Source organism: Oryx dammah, unplaced genomic scaffold (genome assembly GCF_014754425.2).
Source record: "Oryx dammah isolate SB20612 unplaced genomic scaffold, SCBI_Odam_1.1 HiC_scaffold_11210, whole genome shotgun sequence".
Classification (NCBI taxonomy): Eukaryota; Metazoa; Chordata; class Mammalia; order Artiodactyla; family Bovidae; genus Oryx; species Oryx dammah.
The window spans coordinates 6940794-6957028 of record NW_024080603.1 but is presented as its reverse complement, the minus strand read 5'-3'; positions in this window follow the sequence as shown (position 1 = coordinate 6957028).

Below are 16235 nucleotides of genomic sequence, written 5' to 3'. Positions count from 1 at the left end.
TGATCCACACAGTCAAAGGCTTTGGCATAGTCAATAAAGCAGAAATAAATGTTTTTCTGGAACTCTCTTGCCAATGATCCAGCAGATGTTGGCAATTTGATCTCTGGTTCCTCTGCCTTTCCTAAAACCAGCTTGAACGTCAGGGAGTTCATGGTTCACGTATTGCTGAAGCCTGGCTTGGAGAATTTTGAGCATTACTTTACTAACATGTGAGATGACTGCAATTGTGCAGTAGTTTGAGCATTCTTTGGCATTGCCTTTCTTTGGGATTGGAATGAAAACTGACCTTTTCGAGTCCTGTGGCCACTGCTGAGTTTTCCAAATTTGCTGGCATATTGAGTGCAGCACTTTCACAGCATCATCTTTCAGGATTTGAAATAGCTCAATTGGAATTCCATCACCTCCACTAGCTTTGTTTGTAGTGATGTTTTCTAAGGCCCACTTGACTTCACATTCCAGGATGTCTGGCTCTAGGTGAGTGATCACACCATCGTGATTATCTTGGTCATGAAGATCTTTTTTGTACAGTTCTTCTGTGTATTTTTGCCACCTCTTCTTAATATCTTCTGCTTCTGTTAGGTCCAGACCATTTCTGTCCTTTATCGAGCCCATCTTTGCATGAAATGTTCCCTTGGTATCTCTGATTTTCTTGAAGAGATCTCTAGTCTTTCCCATTCTGCTGTTTTCCTCTATTTCTTTGCATTGATCACTGAAGAAGGTTTTTTTTTTTTTTTTTGTCTCTTCTTGCTATTCTTTGGAAAGCTGCATTCAGATGCTTATATCTTTCCTTTTCTCCTTTGCTTTTCACTTCTCTTCTTTTCACAGCTATTTGTAAGGCCTCCCCAGACAGCCATTTTGCTTTTTGCATTTCTTTTTCATGGGGATGGTCTTGATCCCTGTCTCTTGTTCAATGTCCTGAACCTCATTCCACAGTTCATCAGGCACTCTGTCTATCAGATCTAGTCCCTTAAATCTATTTCTCATTTCCACTGTATAATCATAAGGGATTTGATTTAGGTCATGCCTGAATGGTCTAGTTGTTTTCCATACTTTCTTCAATTTCAGCCTGAATTTGGCAATCAGGAGTTCATGATCTGAGCCCAGTCAGCTCCCAGTCTTGTTTTTGCTGACTGTATAGAGCTTCTCCATCTTTGGCTGCAAAGAATATAATCAATCTGATTTCAGTGTTGACCATCTGGTGATGTCCATGTGTATAGTCTTCTCTTGTGTTGTTGGAAGAGGGTGTTTGCTATGACCAGTGTGTTCTCTTGGCAAAACTCTATTAGCTTTTGCCCTGCTTCAACAAATGTTAAAGGGACTTATGTAGTCAAGAAGTACAACAGAAGGAAAAAGATCTACAAAATCAACCCCAAACAATTAAGAAAATGGCAATAGGACTATATATAATATCAATAATTACTTTAAGTGTAAATTGGTTAAATGCTTCAACTAAAAGACACAGACTGGCTGAATGGATACAAAAATAAGACCCATATATTTGCTGTCTACAAGAAACCCACTTCAGACTTCAACACACATATAGACTGAAATTAGAGGGTGGAAAAATATATTCCATGCAAACGGGAAGCCAAAGAAAGCTGAAGTAGCAATCCTCATATCAGACACAATAGACTTTAAAATAAAAATGATCACAAGAGATAAGGAAAGACACTACATAATGATCAAGGGATCAGTAGAAGAAGAGGACATACAATTGTAAATATCTATGCACCCAACATAGGAACACCTTAATACATAAGACAAACACTAACAGACATAAAAGGAGAAATTGACAATAACACAGTAATAGTAGGAGACTCTAATACCCCATTCACACCAATGGACAGATAATCAAAACAGAAAATTAATAAGGAAACACAAGTCTTAAATGATACATTAGATGAGATGGATCTCATTGATATCTGTAGGACATTCCATCCAAATGCAAAAGAATATACCTTCTTCTCAAGTGCACATGGAACATTCTTCAGGATAGACCACATCCTGGGTCACTAATCAAACCTCAGTAAATTTAAGAAAATTGCAATCATATCAAGCATCTCTGACCATGGTGCTATGAGACTAGATATCAATTACAGGAAAATAACTGTAAGAAACACAAACACAGGAAGATTAAGCAACACGTTTCTAAATAACCAACAGGTTACTAAAGAAATCAAAAGGGCAATAAAAAAAACCCTAGAAACAAATGCCAATGACAACAGGACAACTCAAAACCTCCAGGATCCAGCAAAAGCAGTTCTAAGAGGGAAGTTTGTAGCAATACAGTCCTACCTCAAGAAACAAGAAAAACATCAAATAGACAACCTACCTTTACACCTAAAACAACTGGGAAAAGAACAGCCCCCGCCAAAAAAAAAATTAGTAGAAGGAAAGAAATCATAAAGATCTGAGCAGAAATAAAAAAGAAATGAAAGAAACAATAGTAAAGCTTAATGAAACTAAAAGCTGGTTCTTTGAGAAGATAAACAATATTGACAGACCAGACTTATCAAGAAAAAAAGAGACAAGAATCAAATCAACAGAATTAGAGAAAAGACAGCCTTCAGAATGGGAGAAAATAATAGCAAATGAAGCAACTGACAAACAACTAATCTCAAAAATATACAGGCAACTCATGCAGCTCAATTCCAGAAAAATAAATGACCCAATCAAAAAATGGGCCAAAGAACTAAACAGACATTTCTCCAAAGAAGACATACAGATGGCTAACTAACACATGAAAAGATGCTCAACATCACTCATTATCAGAGAAATGCAAATCAAAACCACAACAAGGTACCATTTCACACCAGTCAGAATGGCTGCTATCCAAAAGATTACAAGCAATAAATGCTGGAGAGGGTGTGGAGAAAAGGGAACCCTCTTACACTGTTGGTGGGAATGCAAACTAGAGTACATCATGAGAAATGCTGGACTGGAAGAAACACAAGCTGGAATCAAGATTGCTGGGAGAAATATCAATAACCTCAGATATGCAGATGACACCACCCTTATGGCAGAAAGTGAAGAGGAACTAAAAAGCCTCTTGATGAAAGTGAAATAGGAGAGTGAAAAAGTTGACTTAAAGCTCAACATTCAGAAAACGAAGATCATGGCATCTGGTCCCATCACTTCATGGGAAATAGATGAGGAAACAGTGGAAACAGTGTCAGAATTTATTTTGGGGGGCTCCAAAATCACTGCAGATGGTGACTGCAACCATGAAATTAAAAGACGCTTACTCTTTGGAAGGAAAGTTATGACCAACCTAGATAGCATATTCAAAAGCAGAGACATTACTTTGCCGACTAAGGTCCGTCTAGTCAAGGCTATGGTTTTTCCTGTGGTCATGTATGGATGTGAGAGTTGGACTGTGAAGAAGGCTGAGCACCGAAGAATTGATGCGTTTGAACTGTGGTGTTGGAGAAGACTCTTGAGGGTCCCTTGGACTGCAAGGAGATCCAACCAGTCCATTCTGAAGGAGATCAGCCCTGGGATTTCTTTGGAAGGAATGATGCTAAAGCTGAAGCTCTAGTGCTTTGGCCACCTCATGTGAAGAGTTGACTCATTGGAAAAGACTCTGATGCTGGGAGAGATTGGGGGCAGGAGGAGAAGTGGATGACCCAGGATGAGATGGCTGGATGGCATCACAGACTCTATGGACGTGAGTCTGGGTGAACTCCGGGAGATGGTGATGGACAGGGAGGCCTGGCATGCTGCGATTCATGGGGTCGCAAAGAGTCAGACAAGACTGAGCGACTGAACTGAACTGAAGAGCCACTATGGAGAACAGTGTGGAGATTCCTTAAAAAACTGGAAATACAACTGCCTTATGACCCAGCAATCCCATACACACCGAGGCATACACACCAAGGAAACCAGAATTGAAAGAGACACATGTACTCCAGTGTTCAGCACAGCACTGTTTATAATAGCCAGGACATGGAAGCAACCTAGATGTCCATCAGCAGATGAATGGCTAAGAAAGCTGTGGTACATATACACAATGGAGTATTTATTACTCAGCCATTAAAAAGAATACACTTGAATCAGTTCTAAAGAGGTGGATGAAACTGGAGCCTATTATACAGAGTGAAGTAAGCCAGAAAGAAAAACACCAATAAAGTATACTAATGCGTATATATGGAATTTAGAAAGATGATAACGATAACCTTGTATGCGAGACAGCAAAAGAGACACAGATGTATAGAACAGTCTTTTGGACTCTGTGGGAGAGGGAGAGGGTGGGATGATTTGGGAGAATGGCATTGAAACATGTATAATATCATATATGAAATGAACCACCAGTCCAGGTTCAATGCATGATACTGGATGCTTGGGGCTGGTGCACTGGGACGACCCAGAGGGGTGGTACAGGGATGGGGGACGGAGGGGGGTTCAGGATGGGGAACACGTGTATACCCGTAGCAGATTCATGTTGATGTATGGCAGAACCAATACAGTATTGTGAAGTAATTTAAAAAATAAAATAAAATGATTAGAAATGAAAAAGGAGAGGTTGTAACAGACAATGCAGAAATATAAAGGATTATAAGAGACTATTATGAACAACTATATTGCAATAAAATGGATAACCTGGAAGAAATGGACAGATTCTTAGAAAAGTTCAATCTTCCAAGACAGAAAGAAATAGAAATTATAAACAACCCAATTACAAGCACTGAAATGGAAGCTGTGATCAAAAATCTCCCAAAAAACAAAAGCCCAGGACCAGAAGCCTTCACAGGAGAATTCTATCAAACATTTAGAGAAGAGCTAATGCCTATCCTTTTCTTTATCACTGCAGCATTTCTCTCACTAGCAATGTGATGATGTAACAAATGAGAGTTTCTCATTTAATAATAAAAAAATTGTGTAATGTTTTGCAAAGCTTCTGTCTTAAAATGTCTAGGTCTTAAGAGAAAAGGCAGCTTACACTGTTCTGCTTGCAGAGTCATACCTTTTCATACAATGGAAATCCTCAAGTCCACTTTGTGTGGTACTGTCCCCAGCCTTCCCCCTCCAAAAACGGACAATGTAGCATGTTGGCTAAAACTGGAGCAAAGTGCACTAAAACGTTAATTTCCTGAACTCAACTGTTGTGCTAGTCACGTTTTAAAACATAAATTGCTCTTTAGCCATTTGTAGTTCAGTAAATATAACTGGAAAGACTTGCCACACTTTCTTCCAAATTTAAGGAGGTGATTTTCAAGAGCTTTATTTGGGTATGTTGTAAGACCAGGATTTTCAGAGTTGATGGAAAAGAGTCTTGTGGGAAAACTTATTTTGATAAATTATTACACATGCAGAAAAACTGATCACACTGACTGGATCTGTCCATGTGGAAAATAAACTGGATTTTCAGAAAAAAAAAATTGCAGAGGAAGGAACACTTCCAAATTCGTTCTATGAGGCCACCATCACTCTGATACCAAAATCAGACAAAGACAATGCAAAACAAAGAAAATGACAGGCCAATATCACTGATGAAAATAGATGCAAAAATCCTCAACAAAATTTTGGTAAACTGAATTCAGCAACTCATCAAAAAGCTCATATACCATGATCAAGTTGGGCTTATTCCAGGGATGCAAGGATTCTTCAATATATGCAAATAAATCAGTGGGCTACACCATATTAACAAATTGAAAGATAAAACCATATGATCATCTCAATAGATGCAGAAAAAGCCTTTGACAAAATTCAGGATCCATTTATGATTAAAACTCTTCAAAAAATGGGCATAGAAGGAACCTACCTCAACATAGTAAAGGCCATATATGATAAGCCTACAGCAAACATTATTCTCAATAGTGAAAAACTGAAAGCATTCCCCCTAAGATCAGGAATAAGAAGAAGGTGTCCACTTTTACCATTATTATTCAACATAGTTCTGGAAGTTCTAGCTACAGCAATCAGAGAAGAAAAAGAAATAAAAGGAATCCAGATCAGAAAAGAAGAAGTAAAGCTCTTACTGTTTGCAGATGACATGATACTGTACACAGAAAACCCTAAAGATAGTATCATAAAATTATTAGAGTTAATCAGTGAATTTAGCAAAGTTGCAGGATACAAAGTCATACACAGAAACCACTTGCATTTCTATATACTAACAATGAAAAATCAGAAAGAGAAATTAAGGAATCAATCCCATTTACCATGGCAACAAAAAGAATTAAATATCTATGAATAAACTTACCTAAGGAGACAAAAGAACTCTACACAGAAAATTATAAGACACTGATGGAAGAAATCAAAGATGACATAAACAGACAGAGAGACATTCCATGTTCCTGGGTAGGAAGAATCAATATTGTGAAAATGGCTGTACTATCAAACACAGTCTACAGATTTAATGTGATCCCTATAAAATTATTAATGGCATTTTTTCACAAAACTAGAACAAAAAATCTCACAATTCCTATGGAAACATAAAAGACCCCGAATAGCCAAAGCACTCTTGAGAAAGAAGAATGGAGCTGGAGAAATCAACTTTCCTACTTCAGATTATGCTGCAAAGCTACAGTCATCAAAACAGTATGGTACTGGCACAAAACCAGAAATATAGACCAATGGAACAAGATAGGAAGCCCAGACATAAACCCATACACCTATGGGTACCTTATTTTTGACAAAGGAGACAAGAATATACAATAGGGCAAAGACAGCCTCTTCAATAAGTGGTGCTGAGAGAATTGGACAGCTATGAAGGATGAAATTAGAACACTTCCTAACACCATACACAAAGATAAACTCAGAATAGGTTAACTACCTAAACGTAAGACCAGAAACTATAAAACTCTTACAGGAAAACATAGGCCAAACACTTGATGACATAAATCAAAGCAAGATCCTCTATGACCCACCTCCTAGAGTAATGGAAATAAAAACAAAAGTAAACAAGTGGGATTTCTTATAAGAAGAGATAAGAAAGTCTTCTTCAGTGATAAATGCAAAGAAATAGAGGAAAAGAACAGAATGGGAAGAGAAAAGAACAGGAATGGCCAAGAGGAGCTACCCTGTGTCCGAGATCAGGGACAGTGGCCAAGAGGAGCTACCCCACGTCTGAGGTCGGAGCGGCGGCCGGGAGGAGACACCCTGCGTCTGAGGTCAGGGGTGACGGCTGAGAGGAGCTACCCCACGTCCGAGGTCGGGGCGGCGGAGAGGAGACACCCCGTGTCTGAGATCAGGGCGGCGGCCGGGAGGAGCTACCCCGCATCTGAGGCCAGTGGCAGCCAGGAGGAGACACCCGATGTCCGAGGTCAGGGGTGGCCGGGAGGAGCCACCCCGAGCCCGAGGCCAGGGCCCACAGCTGGGAGGAGCAACCCGAGGAGCGGTGGCTGGGCAGGTGCAGGAGGGCCTAGAGGAGCTATCCCACATTGAAGATCAGGAACGGTGGCAGTAAGGAGATATCCCTCATCCAAGGTAAGGAGCAGTGGCTGTGCTTTGCTGGAGCAGCCGTGAAGAGATACCCCCACATCCAAGGTAAGAGAAACCCAAGTAAGATGGTAGGTGTTGCAAGAGGGCATCAGAGGGCAGACACACTGAAACCATACTCACAGAAAACTAGTCAATATATAATCACACTAGGACCACAGCCTTGTCTAACTCAATGAAACCAAGCCATGCCTCTGGGGCAACCCAAGATGGGCGAGTCATGGTGGAGAGGTCTGACAGAACGTGGTCCACTGGAGAAGGGAATGGCAAGCCACTTCAGTATTCTTGCCTTGAGAACCCCATGAACAGTATGAAAAGGCAATATGATAGGATACCAAAAGAGGAACTCCCCAGGTCATTAGGTGCCCAATATGCTACTGGAGATCAGAGGAGAAATAACTACAGAAGGAACGAAGGGATGGAGCCAAAGCAAAAACAATACCCAGTTGTGGATGTGACTGGTGATAGAAGCAAGATCTGATGCTATAAAGAGCAATATTACATAGGAACCTGAATGTCAAGTCCATGAATCAAGGCAAATTGGAAGTGGTCAAACAAAAGATGGCAAGGGTGAACGTCGGCATTCTAGGAATCAGCGAACTAAAATGGACTGGAATGGGTGAATTTAACTCAGCTGACCATTATATCTACTACTGTGGGCAGGAATCCCTCAGAAGAAATGGAGTAGCCATTATGGTCAACAAAAGAGTCTGAAATGCAGTACTTGGATGCAATCTCAAAAACAACAGAATGATCTCTGTTCGTCTCAAGGCAAACCATTCACTATCACGGTAATCCAAGTCTATGCCCCAACCAGTAATGCTGAAGAAGCTGAAGTTGAACGGTTTAATGAAGACCTACAAGACCTTTTAGAACTAACACCCCCAAAAGATGTCCTTTTCACTATAGGGGACTGGAATGCAAAGGTAGGAAGTCAAGAAACACCTGGAGTAACAGGCAAATTTGGCCTTGGAATGCAGAATGAAGCAGGGCAAAGACTAATAGAGTTTTGCCAAGAAAATGCATTGGTCATAGCAAACACCCTCTTCCAACAACACAAGAGAAACCTCTACACATGGACATCACCAGATGGTCAGCACCGAAATCAGATTGATTATATTCTATGCAGCCGGAGATGGAGAAGCTCTATACAGTCAACAAAAACAAGACCAGGAGCTGACTGTGGCTCAGATCATGAACTCCTTATTACCAAATGCCAACTCAAATTGAAGAAAGTAGGGAAAACCGCTAGACAATTTAGTTATGACCTAAATCAAATCCCTTATGATTATGCAGTGGAAGTCAGAAATAGATTTAAGGGCCTAGATCTGATAGATAGAGTGCCTGATGAACTATGGAATGAAGTTCGTGACATTGTGCAGGAGACAGGGATCAAGATCATCCCCATGGAAAAGAAATGCAAAAAAGTAAAATGGCTGTCTGGGGAGGCCTTACAAATAGCTGTGAAGAGAGGAGAGGTGAAAAGCAAAGGAGAAAAGGAAAGATATAGGCATCTAAATGCAGAGTTCCAAAGAATAGCAAGAAGAGATAAGAAAGCCTTCTTCAGTGATCAATGCAAAGAAATATAAGAAAACAACAGATTGGGAAAGACTAGAGATCTCTTCAAGAAAATTAGAGATATCAAGAGAACATTTCATGCAAAGATGGGCTCGATAAAGGACAGAAATGGTCTGGACCTAACAGAAGCAGAAGATATTAAGAAAAGGTGGCAAGAATACATGGAAGAACTGTACAAAAAAGATCTTCATGACCCAGACAGTCATGATGATGTGATCACTAATCTAGAACCAGACATCTTGGAATGTGAAGTCAAGTGGGCCTTAGAAAGCATCACTATGAACAAAGCTAGTGGAGCTGATGGAATTCCAATTGAGCTATTTCAAATCCTGAAAGATGATGCTGTGAAAGTGCTGCAATCAATATGCCAGCAAATTTGGAAAACTCAGCAGTGGCCACAGGACTCGAAAAGGTCATTTTTCATTCCAGTTCGAAAGAAAGGCAATGCCAAAGAATGTTCAAACTACAGCACAATTGCACTCATCTCACATGCTAGTAAAGTAATGCTCAAAATTCTCCAAGCCAGGCTTCAGCAATACATGAACCGTGAACTCCTGGATGTTCAAGCTGGTTTTACGAAAGGCAGAGGAACCAGAGATCAAATTGCCAACATCTGCTGGATCATGGAAAAAGCAAGAGAATTCCAGAAAAAACATCTATTTCTGCTTTATTGACTATGCCAAAGCCTTTGACTGTGTGGATCACAATAAACTGTGGAAAATTCTGAAAGAGATGGGAATACCAGACCACCTGACCTGCCTCTTGAGAAACGTGTATGTAGGTCAGGAATCAACAGTTAGAATTGGACATGGAACAACTGACTGGTTCCAAATAGGAAAAGGAGTATGTCAAGGCTGTATATTGTCACCCTGCTTATTTAACTTATATGCAGAGTACATCATGAGAAACGCTGGACTGGAAGAAACACAAGCAGGAACCAAGATTGCCGGGAGAAGTATCAATAACTTCAGATATGCAGATGACACCACCCTTATGGCAGAAAGTGAAGAGGAACTAAAAAGCCTCTTGATGAAAGTGAAAGAGGAGAGCGAAAAAGTTGACCTAAAGCCCAACATTCAGAAAACGAAGATCATGGCATCCGGTCCCATCACATCATGGGAAATAGATGGGGAAACAGTGGAAACAGTGTCAGACTTTATTTTTTTGGGCTCCAGAATTACTGCAGATGGTGATTGCAGCCATGAAATTAAAAGACGCTTACTCCTTGGAAGGAAACTTATGACCAACCTAGATAGCATATTCAAAAGCAGAGACATTACTTTGCCGACTAAGGTCCGTCTAGTCCAGGCTATGGTTTTTCCTGTGGTGGTGTATGGATGTGAGAGTTGGACTGTGAAGAAGGCTGAGCGCTGAAGAATTGCTGCTTTTGAACTGTGGTGTTGGAGAAGACTCTTGAGGGTCCCTTGGACTGCAAGGAGATCTAACCAGTCCATTCTGAAGGAGATCAGCCTTGGGATTTCTTTGGAAGGAATGATGCTAAAGCTGAAGCTCCAGGACTTTGGCCACCTCATGCGAAGAGCTGACTCATTGGAAAAGAGTCTGATGCTGGGAGGGATTGGGGGCAGGAGGAGAAGGGGATGATAGAGGATGAGATGGCTGGATGGCATCACTGACTTGATGGACGTGTGTCTGAGTGATCTCTGGGAGTTGGTGATGGACAAGGAGGCCTGGCGTGCTGCGATTCATGGGGTCGCAAAGAGTCGAACACAACTGAGTGACTGAACTGAACTGAAACAAGTGGGACCTGATTAAACTTAAAACCTTTTGCACAGCAAAGGAAACTATCAGCAAGGTGAAAAGACAACCCTCAGAATGGGAGAAAATAATAGCAAATGAAACAACTGACAAAGGATTAATTTCCAAAATATACAAGCAGCTCATACAACTCAACACCAGAAAAACAAACAACCCAATCAGAAAGTGGGAAACAGCCCTAAACAGATATTTCTCCAAAAATGACAGATGACTAACAAACACATGAAAAGATGCTCAACATCGCTCATTATGAGAGAAATGCAAATCAAAACTACAATTAGATATCATCTCACACTGGTCAGAATGGCCATCATCAAAAAGTCTACAAAGAATAAATGCTAGAGAGAGTGTGGAGAAAAGAGAGTACTCTTGAACTGTTGGTGGGAACGTAAATTGATTCAGCCACTAGGGAAGACAGTATGGAGATTCCTTAAAAAACTAGGAATAAAACCACCATATGACCCTAGGCATATACCCTGAGGAAACCAAAATTGAAAGAGACACATGTATCCCATTTTTCATTGTTCATTATAGCTAGCTAGAACATGGAAGCAACCTAGATGTCCATTGACAGATGAACAGATAAAGTTTGGGAACATATACACAATGGAATATTACTCAGCGATAAAAAGGAACACCTTTGAGTCAGTTCTAATGAGGTGGATGAACCTAGAATCTATTATACAGAGTGAAGTGAGTCAGAAAGAGAAAGAGAAATACTGTAGTCTAATGCAGATATATGGAATCTAGAAAAATGGTACTGAAGAATTTATTTGCAGGGTAACAATAGCAAGACAGACATAAAGAATAGACTTATGGACATGGGGTGGGGGAGGAGAGGGTGAGATGTATGGAAAGAGTAACATGGAAACTTACATTACCATATGTAAAATAGATAGCCAACAGGAATTTGCTGTGTGGCTCAGGAAGCTCAGGGGCTCTGTATCAACCTAGAGGGGTGGGGTGGGTAGGGAAATGGAGGGAAGTTTGAAAGGGAAGGGATATATGTATACCTATGGCTGATTCATGTTGAGATTTGACAGAAAACAGTAAAAAAAAAAAAAAAGAATTAACCAATATTCTCTTTCTAACACTGCTATCTCAGTGTCCATAGAGAAAGATACAAGTGAGCTACATTTCAAGGCAATGGAGAGCATCCAAAGTTGACAGGGTGTGACTGCATGTCACCTGGTGATTTGGACATTCGTTTTTATGCATTGTTGAACAGAACTTATGGTTTAGGTTATACCACATGTAGTCACATGCTTTTCTAAAGGGCATTTGTGATCAGAGTTGCACTTGAAATGATGTGAGGGTAAATTTGGGAAATGATGAATGGTCTAAGTGGACTTTTAAAATTATTTTCAGTGCTTTGTCCATGAACTCTCTGTGGAATTTCCATGCAATTAAGTCAGCTTTACCGGTATCAGTTGGCGTCACTGGGAGGATATAGGAGCTTAATGATGAAAGAGCCACTGTTTTGCAAGGCTAGTAGTATTAGGCAAAGCCATAACTATTTACTGCTTCCAAGTCTCCTCTTTATCCTTTCAGGCTGCCCAGTACTGGTCATAGCGGCAACATAGCTGCTGCTTGGAACGCTGGGTGAGTCTGATTCCCTCACAAGGACAGTCCAGCTCCCAATGCTGCATGCTGTCTTTCAGATACCAGGGTCAGGTTTAATGCTGCTCTTCCCCTGGTGAGTTCAGCAGTTAAGAGCTACAACCTTACTGTAGATTTTCAATGTTAAAGGAGAAGAAATAACAAGGAAGTTATCTATTTGGCTAGCTTTCCATATGGGTGTTCCCAACTAGAAGAAGATTGCCAAGAGTTTAGCATGGCTACATTCTTTTGCAGTGTAAGTTGGGCCATATTAGAACATGTAAAAAAAATTGTTTTGTATATTTGGCTGTTGCTTGAGGAATTTTTTAAAATTAATTTTTGTTGGGGTATAGTTGCTTTACAGTATTGCAAAGGACTTTAACTGTTCACATTGCCTCTACTTCTCTGAGTCTTATAGCTGCTTCATCTATCCTGGAGTGTGAAGGAGGAAACATCTTAACAACTGAGAGAACTCCAGCAACCCCTCACACCCCTAGGAGGGGATCGTGTCCTCTGTCCCTTTAGAATGAAGCACACACAACCTGTCTTTCAGAACTGTTTACCTTGAACATATAGTAATAATTGACTTTTAATGCTTTGTTTAAAATGTCACTTTATGAGCTTCTCTTGAATAGTCAAGATAACTGAATGAAATAATTAATTCTTGTCCAGACTAGTCCTTTAAATGTGTATGGTTTATATATACTGTAATAATTGCTGAAAGAGCTTCTATTTAGTAATACTATATGATTAAATGAGATTGATAACCTTTTCAATTGTTTTCTTCCAGTTATATTAGGATAAAATTGACATATATCACTGTACAGGTTTAAGGTACACAGCATAATGCTTTTACTTATATACATCATGAAATGGTTACATGTTCACAATAAATCTAGTGAGCATTCATCATCTCACATAGATACAAAAAAGTATTTTCTTCCTTGTAATGAGAACTCTTAGGATTTATTCTCTTAATTTTCATATACATCATAGAGGAGTATTAACTACAGTCATCATGTGTATACTACATCACTAGTACTTATTTTTCTTATAACCAAAAGCTTGTATCTTTTTTTAACCAATTCAGCATAATTAAGATTTATGCCATTTTCACACAACAGTTTTTTAGTTTAAATTTAGATAGTTACTATCACCCCATGATTTTAACACTAAAAATATGAAAGAGAACACACTGAACATTCTTATTCTTATCACTTCCTTTCCCCAGTAACTCATTTCTGCTCTCTCAGACAACCATCTGGACTCATTTCTTTACATCCTTCTAGAAAGGGATGTTTCTCATTCTTTTTTTCTGCAAACCTTTTTCCATCACCACTCTCCTAAGGAGGCTTTGAAGATATTTCTTCCTGATTATCGGCTCCTCCTTTAATATGAATACACAGGTATATTGTGTATCTGTTTTTGTACTCTACATTTAACTGTGCTCCTTACATAAACATATTAAGATTCCTCCCACGCAAGAACCAATTTTTACCCCTTCAGTGGTGATATCACCCCAACGAGAATGCATATTCCATAGCTGCTTCATGCAAATACCATACTACACACATACTAACCTTTGCTTTTTTTACTCAAAATATCTCATGGTAATATTTTTATAATATTATATTGAAAATATCCCCATTGTTTTTAATGGGTGCATAGTATTTAATTTTATAAAATTTAACTAATTTACTTAAGATAATTTAAATTTATTTAACTCCAGTGATGGATGTTTAGGTTATTTCCAATTTTTTCTGCTTTTAAAAAAACCATGTTACAATAATTAGGATTATAGACATTGAATATTGGGGTCTGTGGTAGATTAAAGATGTCATGATTTCTCTGACACAGCAGAAGAGACGCAGATGTAAAGAACAGACTTTTGGACTCTATGGCAGAAGGCGAGGGTGAGATGATTTGAGAGAATAGCACTGAAACATGTATATTGTCATATGTGAAACAGATCGCCAGTCCAGGTTTGATGCATGAAGCAGGGTGCTCAGGGCTGGTGCACTGGGAGGACCCTGAGGGATGGGATGGGGAGGGAGGTGGGAGGGGGGTTCAGGATGGGAACACATGTACACCCATGGCTGATTCATGTCAATGTATGGCAAAACCACTACAATATTGTAAAGTAATTAGCCTCCAATTAAAATAAATAAATGTTTTTTTTTTTAAAGATGTCATGATTTCTCTGGCAGTCCTCCATCAGTAGGTGTGGTCTGTGCCTCACGCTCCTGAATCATGGTGACCAGTATGACTGCTTGGCCAGCAGATGATGGGAGGGATGACACTGTACAGTTTTCTGGGATCAGACTTTAGAAGACTTCTGTGTCTTCAAACGCCTGTTGATGGAGCTGGTGGCCAGGGTGTGGAGGGGCCCAGACAGTCCCCATGGAGTGGTCCCCATGGGAAAAGACTCAAGATTCCTAGTGATAGTTCCAACTGAGTCTCCAGCTGAAAGCTAGCACCAGCATATGCTGGTCACACGGTCAGGCATGTGAACCATCTTGGATGGAAATAGTAGATAATGGAATAAGGTCTTTGTCTTCAACTGCTCATCACCATTTGACATTAATTCCGGTTGTTTCTTGAAATATTCGCTTCCCCTTGATCCAATGGCACGGCCTTCTCATAGCCTCTCTCTCAATTCTCTGGCTACTATTTCTCAGACTCATTGTTTTATCCTCTTCCCTTCAAGCTTGTGATGTTAAGAGGTCCACTTTGCCTTATGGACCATCCTCTTCCTCCTTCTCCTCCCGTTCTCCTCCTCCTTCTTCCCTTTCTCCTTCCCCTTCCCCCTAATATTCTGTGTGAGCAAACTCATATATACTCAAATCTTCAACCACTGGAAAGAGACAATTTCCAAATGCACACTTTCAGCACACACCTCTTTTCTGACGTTCAAGACTGTGTATTCAACAACAAAATATCCACCTCAGTCTCTCTACTTGGGTGTTCTATTGATATCTCACATACAGCACATATAGAGCTGAATTCATATCTGAGTTTTTCCCCAGTGGAATGTACCTCAGTGAATGGCACTGCTAGCAGAGAGAGACTGGGAAATCACCTCTCTTGCACTCTCCACATTTACTCTATCACCAAATCACTTTGTTTTGAACTTTTACGGTTTCTTGCATTTTCTACTTTTATCTGTCTCTACTACTCATTCTGCACCTAACCACAATCACTTTCACGTGAACATTACCGCAGCCTTCTAACTGGTTCCTTAGGGTTCATTCTTTCCTCCTTGAATTTGTTTTCACTCAGAAGCCAATGTAATCTTTTGCAATTGCAAATAAGATCATATTATCCCTTGACTAAAAGCTTTCAATAAATATGCTCTCAGAATCAATATTAAGATATTTAATATGTCTTCTAAGCCCCCAAATAATCCACCCTTTTGATTACCTTAGAAAACCTATTGCCACCTTTCTCTGTGTTGGATGCAGAGAACTATATTGGTTGTGTCTTGATTTGTAAATATAATATGCTCATACCTGACTCTCTTCATTGTTATATATGTCACAATAATAAACACATAATTGTGCAGTGAGTAGTTTTATGTCTGTCATCTTTAACAGACTTTAAGCCCAGTTTGTCAGATTCTCTGCTCTATTCCCAGAATGTAACACAGGGTTTGGTACAAAGAACTAGGTAATAAAAGTTGATGTATCAGTGAATAATGTTTTCTTTCTCCTGGCTTTTAATTTATAAATATGTGGAAAAGATACAGCATGGTCCAGATAGCCTACTTTTCTAGAAAACTGACAGCTGTTTACAAGTCCTTTCTTAAAACTGGACTGTCATACATCTTCCATTCTCTCAATATT